The sequence below is a fragment of the Boleophthalmus pectinirostris genome, unplaced genomic scaffold (genome assembly GCF_026225935.1).
Source record: "Boleophthalmus pectinirostris isolate CB_2022bp ecotype Guang Dong unplaced genomic scaffold, ASM2622593v1 HiC_scaffold_2, whole genome shotgun sequence".
NCBI classification, from domain to species: Eukaryota; Metazoa; Chordata; class Actinopteri; order Gobiiformes; family Gobiidae; genus Boleophthalmus; species Boleophthalmus pectinirostris.
In genome coordinates, this window is record NW_026571152.1 from 34,826,445 (window position 1) to 34,849,447 (window position 23,003).

General features: G+C 38.9%; 1 protein-coding gene across 1 annotated transcript in view; it reads right to left on the reverse strand.

Annotated features, from left to right (window-relative positions):
* Nucleotides 1–10,288, reverse strand: part of si:ch73-62b13.1 (Carbohydrate sulfotransferase 1-like) — a 40,083-nt gene extending 29,795 nt beyond the window's left edge. The window contains exon 1 of the mRNA XM_055155712.1: nucleotides 10,257–10,288. The gene's annotated coding sequence lies outside the window, so the exon portion shown is untranslated. The remainder of the gene's footprint in view (nucleotides 1–10,256) is intronic.
* Nucleotides 10,289–23,003: the final 12,715 nt, after the last annotated feature.

The following is a 23,003-nucleotide window of genomic DNA, read 5'->3' on the forward strand; positions in this document are numbered from 1 at the left end:
TACAAAATAAACACTTTATAATTTTACCTCATGCATGACTAAAGCTGCATTGTTTTTTTATTTTAGAGGTGTTTTTTTATGACATTTTTTGTAAGACAATCTCACTTTTTCATTGCTTTGTCATAACATAATCTCTTACCAGTCGTGCCAGCGTGTCAAAACAATGCTATTTACCGCTTTTTAAAAAATAAAGAAATACAGTTAATATTATGCAGAACTGAGTTTAGCATTTTGGCTCGGCCCTGCACAATATTTTCTGTTTTTCATGAGGCCCCATGGAAGAAATAATTGCCCACTCCTGGTCTATAGGCGCTACCAGAAGCTCCCCACTCACTTCCAAGTAGCTCATCAAAGGGTTTCTGAATCATATGTACAGTACTGTGCTGAAATTAACTACAATTTTGTTAATTAAATGCCCATTGCCATTGTATATGTATAATTTTGATGCCTAACTGTGCACTAATAAATGGATAATGATTTGTTTCATAGCCATGTAACTGTACCCCTCTAAGGCTGTACCTCTTATACTCTCTCTTTTTTTTTTTTTAATTCTTTTTGTGAGCGCTAAAATTAGTAGCTCTCTAGCAGTTTCGTTTTGTAAAGGTAGCTCGCTGGAGGAAAAAGGTTGGAGATCCTATACAAAGTTATGACGTCATCTGAAACCCAGCAATTTGTACTAAGCTGTACTTTGCCAGGAAATATCCAAAAGGTGAAATCACAAATGTTGAACCTGGTATTTTCAATCAGTGACTAAACCTTAGAACTCACTTTATTACAAGATAATTTTGCATTTCATTTTAATTTTAGCTGTCTGACATCTGTATTAATTAGCAAAACGCTGTGACGTCATGTGAAAGCCAGGAACTGCAGATCATCTCTGGTTTTCACTGTCCCTACGCCCACTGCTGTGTACTGACTTTGTTCTCCAATTTCATTTTCTTAATCGGTGATACACGTAGGATTTGGCAGCGTTTTGGTACAAATGAAACAAATCTGAGATCTGCAGATATCCATCTTTGTTGTGATGACGTTTACGGTCACGTCAGCTCCCGATGGGCTCTGCAGTTTAATAATGTGGAAGTCAACGGGCTTGTTTCTTTCATTAAGTTCTTTTAGATCAATACTGAGATTTAAAATGTCCAAATTATAACATAATGAGGGGTCAAAGATTAGACAAGATGCAAGCACAATAGGTCTTCCTTAATCTAAAATAGAAGAGAGAGGTCAGGACTGAGAAACTAAATTAAAGGTGCACATTTTTTTTAATTTTTTTTATGATGGAAGGGTTTGTTACTTGTACATCACCATGGAGATGTACACAGCAAAAACTGCAGGGTTAAATTTCAGAGTAAAATATTTCAGAGTTATTTTTAACACAAAAAGTTTTATTTTAACTATTTGAACGTTAAATGAGGGTTTGAGTTGATATGGTTGAAGTTAATGTTAGTGCTGGTGTTAATTCAACTTCCTTTAGTGCTTTCTCTCTACTTTCATTTTAAATGAACTAAAATAAAGTGTAAAAATAAAACACCTCTGTCTGCTGTTTAGCAAAATTAGGACAACCCTAAAAGTGTTACCCTTTTACTCTCAAATCATTAATATAACTCTTGATTTCAAGGTTAAACAGAAACTTTGGTCCAGTCTTACTAAAGTTAGGAAGTGATTTGTGTCCAGACATGTCATTCCTTTGTCAAGCCTTCCCTATCCACACATTTTTGCGCAAATTTGTTTACATTTTATAGAAACAAAACTTAAAAGTAAATGGCTAATTTGCATAAACTAAGCACTCAAAAAACAGCTCTCTCCTTGTGCGCTGATGTGGTTCAGCTTCTGTCGGACTAAAGGACATGACTCAGTGGAATATGAGTGTTCTTTCTGTGACAGAGGGGTGTTCTGCTAATGGTGAGTCTGTTCTGTGCAAGTAGTTCTACCTACGCTGTTTCCCGTTTGTCTATGGCTTGTTTAAACTGTTTTCCACAATAGCGTCACATGACCGATGTCACGAACCCAGCGAATCATGATGGGGCAAATCACAATGACGTGGTCCAATAAGGACGGCATCAAGGGCCCCTATGTCAGCGTATCAATGTTTTCAGGCGTCCACACAGTGCCCAATCAGATCCGTACTCAGATAAATTCGCGGGAGCTGACGGCACCAGATCGTCGTTCCATCTCTGGATCTGTTTTCCATCTGATTAGTGTGGACGAACACTGCATCCACAACAAAAACGACTCGTATACATTCTAGTGTGGATGGGGCCTAAATTAACATTTCCAAAAATGTTAAAATTAATTCTATAAACCCTGAGAAAATGTAAAAATGGATTCTTTGAGAGTGAATTTTAACACACCACTTTACACGGTATAGTTATGGCTTTGACAGGAAACTTCCACAATATCCGTTCATTATCTTTTCCTTTATCCGGGGCCGGGTCAAGCAATATGACATTATCATCTCTACCTTGCACTTATTCAATTACAAATGTTTTATTGCACAAAAAGGATGGAAAAACAGGCATTCTGACTGTAAATGAGATTGAATTTCCACAGATCTGATCTGTAACATAAACCGCAAGTGCCCTACTGTGGAACATTTCAGACAAAGCAATAACATTTTCACAAAGAGTTTAACAGTAAAATTTGATCATGTAAATTCTCCACATACCAAAAACAACTACCTTTGTCGAATTAAGGGTAGAGATAAGCCGACATTTGCCCTTTTTAGCTTACCTGTTATCTGTTAAATCTCCAGCAGAGGTCGATATTTTTGTTTGGTCAACCAGAAGCTTAAATATGCATGAAAAATATCTGCATAAAGCTTTGTTTGAACACTTTAGTCCAAGGAAAGTATGAAAATGTGACTACAGAAGGTTGTGGATGAGTTGTACTAATTTTTGATTCAGTAATTTGGGAAAAAATTATGTAAAATGGCTCTATTGTCCCAAAAATATCAGCAGAAGTTATTGGCAATTGGTTCACCTTTATTCAAAACTGGTATCAGCATTGTCCATGATAAAAATACATATCTGTCTATCTCTAATCTTTTAATTTTTATTTTAATTGTTAAAAGTATTTAAATAACCACCAAATACCCCAAAGTGACGGTTTATATTATACTGAAAAGGCATATAAAACTGCTCTAAGGACAGGTTTTATATAAAGAATTACATTTTGGCTCTAGAATGGTAGAATGGATACAGGCTCCCTTAAGACCTGCCATTTAAGAATTGCAGCAGAATGAGATGACTTTATGCTCTGCGCTTGAATTAAAATGTACATGCACGGGCTACATATAGTTCTGTCACTGGCCAGTCACTATAATTACTATCTTGACGTATTGTTCGTTATATGAAAACTGGAATATACAGTATTTCTGAGGTCATTATTTATCATGTGTACATTTTCTTTGTATTACTGGGAAACTTTTGGTAATTTTTCAGTTATATGATGAAATTTAAGCTATAAAAGGTTGAATTAATAACTTCTATGACTCATAAGAGAGACAGACTAAGCACTAAAGTTTTTCATTCTGCTGTTATTTGTTGCAGCTCATGATTTTTTAACAGTATTATAGATTTAGAATAGTTTTTGTGGTTTCAATCTGCTCTTGGGTTCGTGTGTCAGTGGCATAAAATACTTTCAATATCATCTTTTATAGTCTATATTTTCTTAAGCAAAATATCAAACTTCAAAATTTGTTCTTATGACAGGCCTATTCTGTTTGCCAGGCTGGTGCCACCTAGTGTCTCCGCTCAATTTCATTTCTCTCCAGCGACTAGGTCAGGAATCAAAATACACTAGACGGTTTGCAAGAACCCTGGAAGTGTGAGTTCGGGCACCAGCCAATCAGAGAAGAGCCATATATTCTGGGTTGGCAACAATTCCCGAGATCGAGGATTTAAAGCCGAAACAAAGAGAATGTTTGGTGAATTTTAACAAAGGGAAAGACGTTATTGCCCTTCTTCCTGTGGGATTTGAGAAAAGCTTAATATACCCCTTAGTATTACAGCATTACACACCAAACTAGCAGCGATTGGTTAAATAAAAAAAGTACCCGCCTACCATCAAGCCAACAAATCCTAATGTTGCGAGTTCAGACGGTTTCCACAAAGTAAAACCGGCTGATGAATCAGGCTACTATTCTGTGATAAAAGAACTCAGATCTATAGAAATCTACTGTACGAACACTTGTGTAACTTTTCTGGTGAAGGGTCTGTCAAATGTTTTTCTCCTTAGAAATGTTATTGCTTTGTCTGGAATGTTTCACAGTATGGCATTAAACCCTTCTATCGACATGGAGACCAAACCGGACCAAGTTACAGGTCAGATCTGTGGAGAGGTGACCCCGCTCACAGTCAGAATTCTTGTCTTTCTAGGTATTTTCAAGCTATAAAACCATCTGTAATTGAATAAATGTGATGAAGAGCTGTTTAATGTCACACTCTGGGACATTCATAGCAAAGGCATATCCATAGAAACAAGCAGGTGATGGGCTCTCAATCAAAAAGTTACACAGTACACCTTTAAAGCATCTCTCATCTGGCTTTTATTAGTGAAACCACTTAAAGATGAAGAGGGAGTCAATTGTATTCTATTAACAGCTAATGTTCGTCCTTGAGGCACTAGAGTCTTCATTTCTGTTGCTGTGAGTTCACTGACTCTTTAAAACTTCTCTATTGCAAATCTGATTATTTTGTTCTTTTTTTAAGGTACATCATATAGCTCTTTGGTTGTTTCTATGGATATGTCGTTGCTCTGCCTGGAATCTTCCACAGTATGACATTAAACAGCTCTACCTTATATTTACTCAATCACAGGTGGTTTTATAGCTCAAAAATACAAACAAAAACAGCATTCTGATGGTGAGTGGGGTCGCCTCTCCACAGATCTGACCTGTAACTTGGTCTGGTTTGGTCTCCGTGATGATAGAAAGGTTAAAAAGCAATAACATTTCCAGGAAAACTGACCTTCCACCAGAAAAGTTATGCAATGCATCTTTACCATGACATAATGTTTTCTCTACAGAAGTAGAGACACTGAGTTGTATTTTGTGTTCACACATGTATAAAACCTTTGCCTTTCACCACTTCGTCATCTCTTAATTGTTTATTTCAGTGTAAAATGTAATAGTTAAGTAACAATAACTGAAGTATCGTGATATCGTATCGTCAAAGTTCTCACAATAAAATCATGGACCATCACAATATATCAAATTTCAAATCTCTTTGCTTAAATTAAAAATTGTGGTGCAGCAATAGCTAAAAAAAAATTAGGGAACTACATAGACCATGATCCTTTGCTCCATTTCAGTGCAGACTACAAGAAGAAATAACAATTCTAAGCACTTTTAAGTCTTAATTCTTTGGATTTGGAAGTCTTGTCAAGACATTTTAAAAACAAAAAAAGGAAAAAGTAACATATTAACAGTTTTAGCTGTTTAGCCAACACAAAATATCGCAATAAATATCGTACCATGAGATGTATATCGTGAAAATATTGTACCAAGAGATCTGGATATTGTTACATCTCTAACCGTGAACCTCCACACCATATCGTGATCTTTCCCACGATATTGAAATAAATATCGTACCGTGAGGTTCATACCGTGACGATATCGTATCATGAGACTTGGATGTCGTTACACCCTTAAGATTTATAAGTCTTCAGTATTCAGTGTGTTCACCAACAGCAGGAGTAGTGCCCTCTGCTGGTATTTAAAACACACAGATTAAATGTTTTCCTACACTGTTTATACAATTTGAAAGTATTCAGGGGTGAGTAAAGTAGCCAAATATTAAGAAAAAATAGTGTTACTAATGTTAAACATGCACTAAAAGGCCAAAATAAGGTCAGAGATAGGTATATATTTCTATTTTAGACCAATTTACATGGTTAATCAGTAAAAAAAATAAAGTCATTTTGGTGTTTAGTGACCCTTTAAAATGACACTTAAATTAGAATTAAAGAATTAAAGGTGCAGTGTCAGAAAGTTACTGTATAATTCGTGAGTAGATTACTCAAGTAAATCTGAAAAAGTGAGTACTAAGCACCTCTGAAAGTTTAAAAGTGTTTAATCCACATGGCATGACATTTAGGAAGATCCTGAAAAAGAGAGAGAAGAGAGAAGAGAGGGAGGGAGGAGATAAAGAGAGAGGAGAGAGTGAGAGAGAGAGAGAGAGAGGGGGGGGGGGGGTGAAGGAGGGACAGAGAGATGAGGGGGTAAAGAGAGAGAGAAAGAGAAAGAAAGGGAAGGAGAGAAGGAGAAAGAGAGAGAAAGAGAGGAAGGGAGAGAGAGAGGAAGAGAGGACGGCAGAGAGAGAGAGAGGGGGGTGTGAGAGAAAGAGGAGAGGGAGAGAGGGAGAGAGAGGGGGGAGGGAGAGACAGACAGAAAAAGAAATAGAGAAGGAAAGAGGGAGCGATGGAGAGAGAAAGAGGGAGAGAGAAAGAGACATAGGGGGGAGAGAGCGAGAAGGGGGGAGACAGAGAGAGAGAGAGAAAGAGAAGGAAAAAGACACACAGACAAAACAGAGAAAAGATGAGAGTGAGAGAGAAGAAGGTGAGAGAGAGGGAGGAAGAGAGAGAGCGAGAGAGGGGGGCAGAGGGGGGGTATGAGAAAGAGGGGGAAAGAGGGAGAGACAGAGAGAAAAAGAAAGAGAGAAAGAGAGAGAGGGAGAGAGACAGAGGGGGAGAGAGAGAGAGAGGGGGAGGAGGGAGGGAGAGACAGAAAAAGAAATAGATAAAGGAAAGAGGGAGAGATGGAGAGAGAAAGAGGGAGAGAGAAAGAGACATGGAGGAGAGAGAGAGGGAGAGACAGAAAGAAAGAGAGACACAGAGAGGGAGGGGGGCAGCGAGAGAGAAAGAGAAGGAAAAAGACAGAAATAGGGATAAAAAGAGAGAGAGACACACACAGACAAAGACAGAGAAAAGATGAGAGTGAGAGAGAGGGAGAGAGAAGAGGGTGAGAGAGTGAAACAGAAACAGAGAGAAAAGAGAGAGAGAAAGCGAAAGACATAGAAAGAGAAGAGAAAGAGGGAGAGAGGGAAAGAGGAGAGACAGAGGGAGGGAGGAAGAGAGAGAGAAGAGAGAGAGAGAAAGAGGGGGGCAGAGAGAGAGAGAGATTGGGGTATGAGAAAGAGGGAGAGCCAGAGAGCAAAAGAGAGAGAGATGGGAGAGGAAACAGAGAAAAGATGAGAGTAAGTGAGAGAGACAGAGAGAGAGAGAGAGAGAGAGAGAGAGAGAGAAAAGAGGGTGAGAGAGAGAGAGACACACACAGACAGAGAAAAGAGAGAGAGAAAGAGAAAGAGATAGAGAGAGAAGAGGAAGAGAGAGAGAGGGAGACAGAGATAGAGAGGGAGAGAGAGAAGAGGGAGAGAGAGAGAGGAAAAGAGGAAAAGAGAGAGAGAAGGAGGGAGAGAAAGGGGGGGCAGACAGAGAGAAAGAGAGGGGGTGTGAGAGACAGGGGGAAAGGAGAGACAGAGAGAGAAAGAGAGAGAGAGAAGAGAGAGAGAAAGAGAGGGAGAGACAGAGAGTGAGACACACACAGAGAGACAGAGAGAAATGAGAGAGAGAGAGAGAGAGTGTGAGAAAGACATAGAAAGAGAAGAGGAAGAGCGAGAGAGAAAGCGATAGAGAGAGAGAGAGATAAAATATTGATGTTGACTACATTCGAGAGAAAAAGATTAGAACATCTGATGCATTTTAGTTCTGATACATTTAAAGCCGGAGCTTGAGTGGTGCTGAAGAGTCAAACTGTTTTTGGTCCATAAGAGCCATAAGCATCGGGGATTATCCAGTATAGATTTGACTCCATCTGATTTAAAGTGCACTACGTAACTTTTCTGGAGAGATGTGCTGCTCGTCAACGTGGAGATTGCTTTTACTGAAATGTGACACAGAAAGGCAATAACTCCACTCTCTCACGGCGTTTTTAGTGCCAAAAATATGTTACTGTGACCCAACTTGCCTCTCCACAGATCTGACCTGTCACTCGGCCCTGTCACATCACCTGCTCGTTCGCCGTGGCAAAGCGAAAGCACGTTTCCATGGAGACAAGCAGGTGGCCGACTCTTCGCTAAAATGACACCTTTAGATGTAAGTTTTGATATGTAAAGTAGCGGTTTACAGTCTGTAATTTAGAAATAACATTTTTTTTTTTCACTTTGCATTTGCTTTGACACGTCAGTACTTAAATACATGTTCTCTGTGCAGTTACCAGTCAAATGTCTGGACACGCCCACTCATTTAGTGTCTTTTTATTTTATTTATTTTTAGTACTTTCTACATTTTAGAAAGATACGGAAGAAGACATCAAATTTATGAAGCAAAAAACATTAAATAAATATTTTTTTGGCAAAGCAAAGGGTGGTTACTTTGAGGAATTGAATATAATATATCTAAAAAGTAGTTATTTGACTTTTTTCTTTGCTAGATAATTCCATATATCTTCATAACAGGCCCGGCGACAGAAATGTGGAGGCCCGGGGCAAGAAGCCTCACTCGGGCCCCCCTCAAAAATTAATTAATAGGCAGAGGTTCCCGTTTTGAGCCTACAGAGACAACAACAAACCCCTATCAACTCTCCTGCTTCAGACTGTATATTTAATGTGTTCTGTATGTATAAAAAATGTAGAAAGTAGTAAAAAAAATAAAAAAAATAAAATAAAAAATAATAATAATAATAATAATAATAATAAAAAAAAAAAAAAAAAAAAAATGATGGTGGATCCCAATTAGACTTAGACAAACCTTATCGATCCACAAGGGAAATTATTTGGACACAAATAATCTCACCCATCCCAATATAATAATAAATCCAAGGTTGTAGGTTTGCATAGGGACGGTGGGGACATGTAACAACCAATATTTGCCATTTTATTTTAATAAACAAAAAATATAAATCTCTTCTGACATTTTTCCAAACTCAATAGTATTAATTTAACACGTTTTAGCTCACATTTAGTTTATTAGATGTTCTGAGATGTATTCAGTGATATGAAGACAGGGTTACTCATCAGTTGTGCCAGGAGCCTAAACTGAGGAAGCAGCAGGACAAGGCCAGCACCCAAAGATGGCATCTTGAGCAGATGTGAGTGAAGACGCTGCACACCAAATTTTGAAAAACTTTTCAAAAGGAACTTACTCGGCTTCATCTTCAATTAAACTTGCCTTATAAATGAGTCGCCGTGTAAAAAGAGCCACTATCACCACAAGTGCACCTCCCAAACAGAGCCCTACTCGTGCGCTGTTAGGAGCCTGACTCTATTGACAATATTCCATGGAAAAATGTACGGACATGACCTCACAAATATCTCATAAGGGAAATCTGCTACAAACTTCTACATCGCTGTTATCCGGTAAAGCAACCTACAATTAAGTACAAATGGGGGGCTGATAATGTCCCCACCAAAGCTGAGACCTAACCTACGCCCTTGAACAAAAATCAAAAATATTAATAATACAAAAAAATCTAAATAAGAAGCAAAAACAGCAAGAGAATGGTGTCAGATAAGTCATCATTTCTACATTTTCAGGACTAAAACACACATGCAGTGGCGCAAACAGACGCTACGGGCTCAGAGCTGCGCAGAGGAGCAGCTCGTATGACCCCGGGCTGCACAGACTCCGCGGATGGAGAGCGAGAGTGCGAGGATCTCCTCCTCCACGGGTCCCTCCAGCACTTATGTTCATATACATTAATTATCTAGAGCCTTATACCGGTCCTAATAAAACAGCATGCCTGAGAGCTTTATCATTTACATCACATTTGCATTAGGAAAGACAGATTGAAACATACTTATGGGCTATTCTGCATAATATAACGAAGCTTACTTAATTTATTCTATTCCAGTCGGTCAATATTGTGAGGAATAGCATGCAAAGTGGGCTATTAAGTTTAGTTAAGACGATAAATAAGGGAATAAGCTATGCAAGAAAAAGTCAACAGATGGAAAGAAACAACCGGTTGCAAGAGCTGTTATAGATTTAAAGTTTTAGCCTAAGTTTTAAATTCGTTTATGTACAAACTAGGCAACGATTAAAATACCCAGAAATCACGTTCAACTTAAAATCTAATCTCGTTTTTCTCCGCCGGCTGCAATAACAGATAAGAATGCGACCACATTACGCACGAGAGCTCGCGTATCCTATTTTCTAACCCCGCCGGCGTCCACGCGCGTCCACGCAACCATCACGCAACATGCAACCGCGTCAAAGTCACGGATTTGCCGAAAAAGAGAAAGAGAGAAAGCGTCCCTTACCGATCAGACGTGCATCGCGTCGCCCCGCCAGCCTGCCTGCCTTTGTGGAGCGCATGTGGATTCGGTTTTTTTTTCTGTGCGCGGAGAGAGAAAGAGAGAGATGATGATGAGGAGGAGGAGGAGAGAGAGAGAGAGAGGGAGGAGGGGGAAAGCGTACAGCGTGCCCGTGCCGCCGGTGACAGCAGCCGGAGTGGATTCAAAGCAGATGAGGCCGGGCTGAAGAGCAGAGAGAGAGTGGAGAGGAGAGGAGAGACTGCTGGACACGGTGCGCAGGGAAAGAAGAAGAAGAAGAGAGGGAGAAAGAAAGAAAGCAGGTCCCGGAGCCCCACTGCAGATTGGATGGGAGATGCCCCTGCGCGGATTACACGTGTTGATGCTGTTGGCTGCGTTGACTCCGTGTTTACGCACCCTGTTATTTGGTAGTCATATGTGATCTGGACTGGCCCACAAGGAATAGATAGATCAGGGAAGAGACTAGACCTGCTTATACAGTCAGTAAAATGGATGGAAACACATTTAAAGTTTAGTACTGGTTTAGTCTATCATTTTTGGAGCAATACAAAACACAAAAACAAAACAAAACAAAACATAGACTACAACCCCATGGATCATGACCAGAAAGGGTTTAGGCTGCAGAGGTGGGGAGTTGTAATTCGTGACTTGGACTTGAGTCAGACCTGAATCACTATTTTTAGGACTTGAGACTTGATAAAATGGACTAAGACTTGGGGCTCGACTTGGAATTGAGAAGCACTTTTAAATCTGAATTCGTTCCATTCTGACCGTAAAGATTCACTCTAAGATCTTGAACAAAAACATTAAACATTAAAAAAACCAAACCAAAAAAAAAAAAAAAAAATCTAAATTCATTTCTACAACTCTTATACACTATAAATACTCATATATAAATATACTATGACTAATACAGGTACAATTTATCTTAAAATTCATATAAATTGCAAAAATCTAAGCTATATTTGGTACTTTAAGACTGGTTTAAAGACTTGAAATGACTCGAAGTTCAAAGCAGACAACTTGGACTTGACTTGGTCTTACGGGCCAGTGACTCGAGACTCGACTTGGACTTGCCTGTATTTGACCTGGGACTTGATTCGGACTTGAGGTCAAAGACTTGAGATTCACTTGAGAGTTGCAAAACAAAAAATTTGTTCCACCTCTTTTAGGCTGAAGTAAAAGTACTTATAACGTCAAACCCTACTAAACAATGACAGAATTCCAAGAAATAAAAGCAGTGTATGAACAGCAAGTTTGCATTTATAATTTCACTTATGACTCACTGTATATATAAGAGACAAAATATAAATTAAAACAAAATTTAATGCATAATTCATTCAGTCCAGAGCTCTATATCTTTCAAAACATAACGCTTATACTCTTTTTTCTTTTCAAGGCTTCTACAGTGTTAGACTTTTTCATTTTTTAAATCAGCACTCAGGTTGTTCCATAAACAAACCAATCTAATACTTTTTTTTTTTTTGTTCAAGGTAAAGTACATTAGCTTGATTCAACAGCCGGTTTCACTTCGTGGAACCATAGGTGGGTACTTTTTAAAATTTAACCAATCGCTGCTATTTGGTCGTGACGTATGTAATGCGTCAATAACAGGGCTGACAGGTATATTAAGCTTTTCCCAAATCCCATGGGAAGAAGGGCAATAACGTCTTTTCCCTTGATAAAATTCACCAAACATTCTCTTTGTTCCGGTTTTAAATCCTCGATCTCGGGAATCCTTGCCAACACAGAATGTATGGCTCTTCGCTGATTGGCTGGTGCCCGAACTCGCATTTCTGGAGGTTCTTGCAAAACCGTCTAGTGTATTCCCATTCATGAACTAATCGCTGGAGAGAAATGAAATTGAGTGGAGGCACTAGGTGGCATCAGTGTGACTAAAAGTACACTTTACCTTGAACTAAAAAGTAGATATAAACTCACTAATTTCCTCAAAAGCAATCGATTTATATAAGTCCGAACCAGTTTTATAAGTATCTTAAAGGACCCATATTATGTTTTTTTTTCCTGATGTTGTAATGCTGTTTCCTCATCAAAAACAGACGTGGAGTTATGTTTCGTTTCATTCACACATGTTCAAGACACAAACCCTGCCTATTCTGCATGTTCTCCTCTCAAACAAAACACTGACACTTTGTGATGTCATGTGGTAATACAGAAAGTGCTCCACTGTGTTTTTAAACTCCATACACCTTCACTAGAATCATTTGGATAATTTGGACTCTGGAATTGGCTCTCTTTACTGAACGAAAAGTAAAAGGTAGACATTGCAAGGTCGAGCTGAGCATTTGGAGATGTAGACAGACTAACAATTAAACATTACTGAAATTACTGAGAGTGTGAATGAAATAAAACACCACTCCGGGTGTGTTTTTGTTGAGATAATAGCATTCTAACATGATTTAACGCCTACAAGAGTCAGTTTTGTGTAATATAGGACCTTAAAAGCCAAATACAAACACATTATTGTAGTATTATTATTTAGTACACGCTGTATTAACTGTATTGGAGACGTTAGGGTGCTGTGTTACTTCAGCCCACTCAGATCTAAGCAGCTGACTGGCTCCTCCTCCTGCCTCATGTGAAGCAAATGATAAAAGATGAACATACATAAAAAGAGATTTGATTTGAACCATCGAGCACCGTAATTGCACGGATCTTTTTCTCCCATATTCAACCACCTATAGCCTCCACATTGCCATATCTATCCACTGACAGACCTTATAATTAGGAAAGGAAACACAGGAGCCTTTATGCGTGACCAGCGAGTTGCACGGTGTTCGAAATGTAATATGAAGGTATGCTTTATTATTACAGTCTCGTGGACAGGTTTCATTGGGTCCATTCAAGCATCAACAATCATTTCACAGCACACCAGGACCACCACGGACCACAGCGTCGATCAGTGCGCGCGTGTGTGCGTGTGGAGCTGTCATCTCTCTACGGGGATCTGCTCAAATAGAGATACAGAAACAACAATGGCACCAACACGTAGGGCTTCAAATCGCAATGACACAACCAGGTCTATTTTCGCCTCTATGCTCCCAGGAAAACCGCCATCATCTCTTTCGTGTGTGGTCCGCCATCTTGGACGGATAGGGGCCCATATCACAGCGCCCCGGGGGGTTACTGCAGGGTCAGAATTAGCCCCTGACAGCTCCATTACTCCTGTGAATGGGACTGGTTCTGTGGTCTTTCAGATTTATGGCGCGGGCTGTGGCGTGCGTACTCCCATGTGTTTGAAAAGGGCTTCCGAGAGATTTACAAAGAAACAATGCATCCCCCCGGTTATGGTTTATGTTTTTACAATATGTTTGACAGTTGGTGGAGCATGAAAAAAAAGACAGAATCGTGGCTCTTTAAGTATGATTCAGAATTGGAGGAGGTTTCAAAATAGAACTGGCATTACTTATATTGGAATATGATTTGTCTTTTACAGTTTGCCAAAGCAATGCCATAAAAAAACACACTATTTATACTAGAAAATAGTAAGTATTTCTTGAGAAAACCCATGCCCATACCCGGGGGTACACCGTCCACCCACTTCTCTCGACATGAGATATAAAAAAACAAAAAACAAATATAAAATAGCTACAACTTAAATGTCAAACTGGAGATTTTGGAAATGGTGAAAACAACCTCATGATATCTGCAGGACGATTCTATAGTGACCTATGACATGAGGGACCAGGACTGAACCAGGACTGAACTAGGACTCAACCAGGGCTCAACCAGTACTAAAACAGGACTTAAACAGGACTAAAACAGGACTAAAACAGGACTAAACCAGAACTGAACCAGGACTGAATGTTGGGGTGGGCCCGGAGGTGTGGCCGCATAGGACTCTGTACGCCACGGAGCTAAGCACAGTTGTTGCCCAATCTCTCAAGTCCAAGATTAGTCCTGGTTTAGTCCTGGTGTAGTCCTGGTTTAGACCTGGTTTAGTCCTGGTTTACTTCTGTTTTAATCCTTGTTCAGTTCTGGTTTAGTCCTGGTTTACTCCTGGTATAGTCCTAGTTTAGTCCTGGTTCAGTCCTGTTTTTTTCCTGGTTTAGTCCTGTTTTAGTTCTGTTTTAGTCCTGGTTTAGACCTGGTTTAGTCCTGTTTTAGTTCTGTTTTAGTCCTGGTTTAGTCCTGGTTTAGGCCTGTTTTAGTTCTGTTTTAGTCCTGGTTTAGTCCTGGTTTAGTTCTGTTTATGTCCTGGTTTAGTTCTGGTTTAGTCCTGGTTTAGTACTGTTTATGTCCTGATTTACGTCCTGGTTTAGTTCTGGTTTAGGTCTGTTTTAGTTCTGTTTTAGTCCTGTTTTAGTCCTGGTGTAGTCCTGGTTTAGACTTGGTTTAGTCCTGTTTTAGTTCTGTTTTAGTCCTGGGTTAGACTTGGTTTTGTCCTGTTTTAGTTCTGTTTTAGTCCTAGTTTGGTCCTGATTTAGTCCTGGTTCAGACCTGATTAGTCCTGTTTTAGTCCTGGTTCAGTCCTGGTTTAGTCCTAGTTTAATCCTAGTTTAATCCTGGTTCATAAAAAAAAAAAAAAAAACAAAAAAAACATCAGGTATTACTGATTTTTATTTGGCTGGCACCTTTATGTTTGTACTGAAAGTGATTTTTTTCCCCTTTAAATAAACTAACAATCTATATGACACCTGTGTGTATTTCGGCATGTCAAGTTGAGGTATGAATCGCCTCCACTTAAAAAATCCCCACTACACCACTGAATATTAGAACGGTGGGAAAAAAAGTGATGGAGTATTTGTCCACAGACCTCAAGGTCTTAACATAAACATCATTGGTTGAGCATTTAAACCCACTGACCCACAGGTTGGCGATGCGATTCCAGCTCCCACAGATGAATGCTGTCATTGTGTTGTGTCCTTGGGCAAAACACCCACCTCGTCCCCAGCGTCTGCGTACATTGGTGTGTGAGTGTGCGTGTGAATTGGTGAGCGGCTTCTTGATGTAAAGCGCCTTGAAGAGCGCCTTGAAGGTGGAAACGCGCTATATAAAAATGATGTAACCATTTACCATAAAAAATGTATTATTATAGTTTATTTAAAAGGAACAGAAGAGATCATTGTTGCATTTAAAACAGGAGCTGATGCCAGGTCCATAGGTTTATAGACAAGGGCACCTTTGCAGAACTGCTTCCTCGCATAAAAACAGACCATAAGGATAAGATAAAGCACAGTAAAACTTAATAATAACACGCATTAAACATGGATTTAGTGTTTAGACTCGGTTTAGTTTTAGATCTGTGAGGGTTTTCAGCTCGCCAGGTGTTTATTTACTCTCATTCAGTGTTGTTTCCTTCTTGCATGACGTACAGATACGCGCATCAAAGAAAAGAAACGCTAAATAACTCAAAATATACTGTTTTATGAATTCAGATTCCTTATAGCAGCCACCCTTTACTTTCTCGACAGCGCTGTAAACCCTTGACCTTCTCTCAGTGAGCGTCATGAAGGCTCCTGAAATGGTTTCACTTCCCAGCTGAGCCCTGTCAAGGTTCATTAGTGGAATACCAAGAATGTACAAAGCATCAGCAAGAGTGTATTCTATTCTGAAGATTATAAAATCTAACACATGCTTTCAGTTATTTCACTCTTTATTGTTTAGTACATTACATTTGAGTTCATTGATAGTTTTGATGCCTTCAGAGAGAATCTAAAATTTAAATAGTCATGAAAATAGGCAATAAAAATAAAAATGAAAGTGACTTCCAGCTGAACAAAACACATATGCCTAATGTTTTGTGTCCTGTATCCTGAGATTTCCATCAGTCACAGCTCGACCAATTATACTCAAAATGTTGACATGTTTTTTTACAGTTTAAAGGTGCACTCTGTAACATTTAGATAGTGGGCTTGTTTCTATGGATATGCCATTGTTGTGCCTGGAATGTTCCACAATGTGACATTAAACAGCTCTACTTTGCATTTATTAAAGGTGCAGTGTGTAGTTTTTTGGTGAAGGGTCTGTGAAATGTTTTTGCCTTTGGAGATGTTTTTACTTTGTCTGAAATGTTCCACAGTATGGCATTAAACCTTTCTATCTTCATGGAGACCAATCCAGACCAACTTACAGGTCAGATCTGTAGAGAAGTAAACTCACTCACAGTCAGACTGCCTGTTTTTGTTTGTATTTTTGAGCTTTAAAATCACCTGTAATTTAATAAATGTGAAGTAGAGTTGTTTAATGTCATACTGTGGAACATTCCAGACAAAGCAATGACATATCCATAGAAACAAGCAGGTGATGAAAAGTTACACAATGTAACTTTAAATTCCAGGTGGTTTTATAGCTAAAAAAACAAAACAAAACAAAAAAAACTATAAAAACAGACATTCTGACTGTGAGCTGAGTCGCCTCTCCACTGATCTGACCTGTAACTTGGTCTGGTTTGGTCTCCATGAAGATAGAAAGGTTTAATATCACATTTGCCACGCTTACATGAGAGGTTTAATTCTGAAATAAAAATAATTTAAGTCTAAATTAAAAATTATCCCGCTTTAAAAATACCATGCAAACACTTAATTCCTAATGAAAATGTATATACTTTTACTTAAAGGTGCATAGTGTAACTTTATGGTTGGGGGTCTGTCAGCTGCTTGTTTCTATGGAGATGTCATTGCCCTGCCTAGAATGTTCCATAGTATGGCATTAAACAGCTCTACCTTAAATTTATTCACTTACAAGTGATTTTATAGCTCAAAAGTGACTAAAAAAACAGGCATTCTGACTGTGAGAAGGGTCCCCTCTCCGCAGATCTGACCTGTAACTTGGTCTGGTTTGGTCTGCATGAAGATTTAAGCCAGATTTAATGCCATACTGTGAAACTTTTCAGACAAAGTGATAACATCCCCATGGAAAAAAGCAGTTGACGCACCCTCTACCCGAAAAGTTCCACAGTGTACTTTTAATATGAGCTCTGCAGTGCATCAGCAGTTTGCAAAAAGAAAGAAAAGATATTTTATTTGGCCTCACATCTGCATTTAAACCAGCGTGCAGGAGGCTGGTTTTCTGAAATCTCAGGTGGGCACTTATATAACTGCACATACCCGCTTCTATTTAGCCCTGGAGCCACTAGCTTAGAAGGCACCAGAACCTTCATCTTAAAAAGCAGTTGGCGCAGGAGCATACCTACAGAATTACTCACTTCTTCAGATCTAGGTCCCAAACTCCAACACTCTCCTCAGTTTGCATCTCCGCACTGGACGTCATACTGCCAAGCGTGCCCACTGAACGTGACCGTGGTGCCCTGTCCTTGGCATCCTCCAGCTCTGATCCTTTGCTTCTCCTGCCCACAGCCTCGATTCTAGGCCCGGAGCTTTCGTACGCCCCCACACCTCCTTGGCGAGATCTAAAACTGGCAACAAGAAAAAATTGAAAATCTGAAAAAAATCAAATCTCCCCGGACCTCCCTGTTTAGCTACACATATACTCATATACATACACTCCTCACTATTGCACTATTGTGTGGGAAGAAATACTTGATTTTCTTTCTTAAAGATGCACTACAGTATGTAACTTTTTGTGTGGAGGGTCCGTTACCTACTTGTCTTTATTGCTTTGCCTGGAATGTTCCATGGTATGACTTTAAACATATCCATCTAGCATTTATTTATTATGGGTGTTTCTATTGCTCAAAATTCAATAATTCCTTCTGTAAAGAGGGACACCTCTCCACAGATCTGAACTGTAATGTAGCGTAGTGCTGTAATCTGCTTGTCTCTCTCATGATATATAGGTTTAATCTATACTGTGGAACATTCTACACAATGCAGTAACATCTCCATGGAGACAAGCAGGTGGTGGGTACTCTGCTAGAAATGTTAAAAAAGTGCACCTTTAAATAACATAATCGAGTACTTCTTCCACCACTGTGCAAAAGTGAGGAGTGAGTATATGTGTATAGATAAAAAGTAGAAAAAGTACAGATACTGGAGCAACAAAATACTCAAGAAAATGTAAAAATATCATGTGAAAAATTTTACTTAAGTAAAAGTATTAAAGTACCTGTTTAAATATGTGCTTAAAGAGAAAAAAGTAAAAGCATTTCACACAGATTTGGATCTAACAAAACCTTAAATGTAGTGATTTTGATAAAGATTTGCTCTGAATTTAGTTTGATAGAAACAACTGAATTAAACATGTTTTTCCAACTGTTTCTTTAGCTCAATTTATGAACATGTTATAAATAAACCCTCATTATCCCTTTTCAGCAGGTCTCAATCTATAATAAAAATACTTTTACTCTTCAGTTCCATTAAAACATGTAGTGGAGTAGAAAGTACAGATACCTGCTCTCAAATGTAATGAAATAAAAGTAAAAGTATCCACTTCAAAATCTACTAAGATAAGTACATGTTTTACTTAAAAGTGCAGTGTGTAATTTTTTCTAATGGAGGGTCCACCTCCTGTTTTTCACCATGGAGATGTTTTCCAGTAGTCAGGCTGGTGCCACCTAGTGCCTCCGCTCAATTGAATTTCTCTCCAGCAACTAGTTCAGTAATTGAAGTATACTAGACGGTTCACAAAAAACCCGGAAGTGCGAGTTCGGGCACCAGCCAATCAGCAAAGAGCCATATATTCAGTGTTGTAAACGATTTCTGAGATCGAGGATTTAAAGCCAGAACAAAGAGAATGTTCGGTGAATTTTATCAAGAGGAAAAACATTATTGCCCTTCTTCCTACGGGATTTTGGAAAAGCTTAAAATACCAAATAGCCCTGTTAGCGGCGCATTACATACGTCACGACCAAATAGCAGCGATTGGTTAAATAAAAAAAGTACCCGCCTACCGTCAAGCGAACGAATCCTAATGTTGTGAGGTCAGATGGCTTCTACAAAGTGAAACTGGCTGATGAATGAGGCTAGTTTTCCAGATGCTTTGTCTGGAATGTTTCACAATGTGGTATTAAACCTTTCTATCTTTTTGGAGATCAAACCAGACCAAGTTACAAGTTAAATCTCGTATCTTGCTTGCTATCTTTGCTATGTTTTTGCTACTTATTTAGAATTTATTATTACAGTTTATATTTTTTACTCTTTGTTATTATATTATATTGTGATGTGTGAGCTACTGTGTCCAGTCTAAGTCTATTTTTGAGCTATAAAACCATCTGTAATTGAATAAATGTAAGGTAGAGTTGTTTAATGTCATACTGTGGGACATTCCAGGTAGAGCAATGACATCTTCATAGTAACACCCAACCAGAAAAGTTACACAATGCACCTTTAAGTACAGATACCTAAATGTTGTACTTAAGTATCATATTTCTACTTTTACATTCCTCCACTGCCATTGCCACAGCACAGATGCAGCATTAGAGATTGAAGGGGGGGCTTTCATGTTTCATTCTATAACTACAGCAGCTTTTAACAAATGCTTTGTGCATGTGCTGTCTTTTCTTCCTGTTATCTGTGTGATCTGCTCCATATCTGATCTCAACATGACAGTGTGTTTCATCATAGACCGAATACGTCTCCAGTGTGGGGCTAACCTCGTCTCCTCAGTTTACCCATCGCCTTTTCTATATCTGTAACTTCCACGCCTTCCTGGTTCCTTTATAGATGCGATCCTTCAATCAGATTAGCTGTCAGTCACCAGGCACCGGGAGAAAGTGGTGTTACAAAAAAGTTATAAAGCAGAGTTTAGCCTGTGGAGAAAAAACGGGAAAAACTAAAATCCAGCCAAGTTAAGATTACCTGAAATAAGACATTTGTATCACCAATGGAACCAGACTTTTTGTACTTAGAATATGAAAATACAGCTTTCTACACTTAAAGGTGCACTGTGGAACTTTATGGTGGAGGGCCAAGTGCTTGTCTCCATGGAGATATTACTGTTTTCACTTGATTATTCCCCACTATGGAAAAAAAAACAAAACAAAAACATATTAATCACCGGGAGACAGATCTATAGAGAAGCAAGCCTGCACATGGTAAGAATGTATATTCTTTTAAGGTATTTTTGTGCTATGAAACATCTGTACTTTAACAAATGCAAGCAAGACATGTTTAATGCCCTATTGTGGAACATTCCCGACAAAGAAATAACATCAATAAGGGACCCTCTACCTTAGAAGTTACACAGTGCACCTTTAAGATGAGAAAAACAACAGCTATTTGCACTTAAAACAAGAAACAAAACAAATGCTGCTTGAATTAAAGGGACAGTCTGGAATTTTGGACATAGAACCTCATTTCCTAGTGAGCCAGAGTGTTGGAGACGTGTGGAGACACTCTTTTAAATATTCCATCCAGCCCTTGTATTTGCAGAAGTCACTGGTGTTAGGCTAGTGCATGTCAATGGCCATAGTTATCTTACCCACTCCACAAAACACCCGAAAAAAATCTATTATTACACCAGACTGTCGATGTAAATGTCTGTGTTGATAGAATAATTTTAGAAGTAAATCCAATCTTGCATTTGAAGGATTTATGTCTGAGCAGCAGCAGTGAGTTGTACTTCTTGATAGAAAGCTTGGCTGTGGCGGACTGATATATGAGAAAATAGTCCCTCAACATGCGATGACTCATGCAATGCAAGGTTGGTTTTACTTCTAAAATTATTCTATCGACAGACATTTACACCGACAGTCTGGCGCAATAATAGATTTGCTTCGGGTGTTTTGTGGAGTGGGCAAGACTGTTTTTAGTGGCAGGATAACTATGGCCTTTGACATGCACTAGCCTAGCACCAGTGACCTCTGCAAATACAAGAACTTTAGAGAATATTTAAAAAGTGTCTGCACACTTCTCCAACACTTTGGCTCACTAGGAAATGAGATCCTATGTCCAAAATTCCGAAATGTCCTTTAAGAAAACACACATATCTCCACTGGAAAATCATTTTATTAGTTGAAGCTACTCAAACAAATTCAAATATCCTTAATTTAGAGGTGCAACAGGGGCCACGACCATGTAGATATTGCTTTATCTGGAATATTTCACAGCATGATATTCAACTAAAATCTATTTCCATGGAGACAAGTACTGTTCTAATTTACAGATCTCATTTGTGGAGAAGTGGGCCCACTTACAGTACAAGAAATATTTTTTGAGGTATAGTTTTATTCTAAAAACATATCTCCCTAATATATCTATCACCATGGACGCAACCAGGTGCTGGATTTAGACTAGAAAAGTTACACAGTGCACCTTCAAGTCATTTTAACATACCTAGATATTGCTTTTTGCCGTGTACACTTCCTGTGATTTTGTGGAGTTCTTTATTTGGTCCCTCCCTCGCTGTAAGTGCAATAAGCGGTTGGAAAAGAAACCTCATTTCACCCACTTGTATGCCAGCAGAGACAGCTAAATTTAATCTGCACCAAAAGCTCCCATTCTCTGCTCCTCACTTGTACTGCAACATTTAAGAGCTTCCCTCAGAGTTATTACGGTCTGGATAGAAATTACACAGGGCAGACTGACGCACAATTATTGGGTTTAATGAAATCATGAAATGTTGATAATCTCTCTCTGTTTTAAGGGCCCATATCGCACCTTTTTCTGATCTATGTCTTGATGAGGAAATTATAAACTCCAGGTATGTTTCTGATGAGGTAACAGTATTCTAACATGGCTTAAAGCTCACAAGTGTTGATTTTGTGTAATGTAGGACCTTTTGAAATTACATTCTCAAACCTAAACTGTAGCTGCGTCAGTAGACCTAAACTGCACTGAGGAAATTTGACAGCATTGTGTACTACCTCCCCCAAAAAACTACCCACATCATTAATACTCTATTATGTGTTGATTGGTCTGCCAAATCCAGACTGATATCTCTGTATGTTTTTGTCTGGTCCCCACGCCCTCAAGCCTGGACAAACGTGATGGACCAATCATATTTTTGTCAGTGAATCAAAGGAGCTCATTGGTTACCTATGATTTACAAATAAATGCACATTTCTCTCACCTCAGATGAGCAGAGTTTAGTGCTTCACTCATTGATTCTGCAGAAATCCACCAATGTTTTCAGTTCCACATGATATTTATTTATATCTTTATTTTTTCCAATATGAGCAGACCATGCACATCCCTGATTGGCTGATCCATCTGTCAATCACAGCCATCTGAAAACAGGGACATTTATGCTGCATTCGATTGTGCTTGGGACTCTGGGAAAACTGACCTCCACCTCGAGAAAGTGGAATGGAACGGCCAAACAAATAGGGGTTCTGAAACACAATCTCGGGGTAGTCCGGTGCAGATTGAGTTGGTTGGACATTAAACTTTCTCGGGCATCCATATTTTCCTCAACTGTTACAATAGAACACATTTACAAAGGATGTCAGGAGAACTGACTCGGATTTATCGACTACTGACATTCAATAGAAAGCAGCATAACTGGTGAACAGACTCACATCTTTGTAAGGTATTGCAAAAGTGAGTGCTCTGGATCTTCCCAAGTAACAATGTAGGAGTATTTTAGGGTGTATAAATCCAAATTATTATGTAGTCATTATGATTGTGAGGTAAAAACTAATTTACTAATCCCAGGCACAAGGCAGCACTAAACACGAGTAATTCATTTCAGTTTATTCCACTGTTAGAATAAAATGTAGCTCCCTTGATACCGTCATTCACCTCAAAACCCAATAGAAGAGATCGACAATTTCCGAACTGAAATAATCAAAACGATTCTAGTCAAAATGTGTGTAGTTTGAAACAGTGGAGCACTTCCTGTTAGGGTTGTAGTACTCGAGACCGGTCTCAAGAG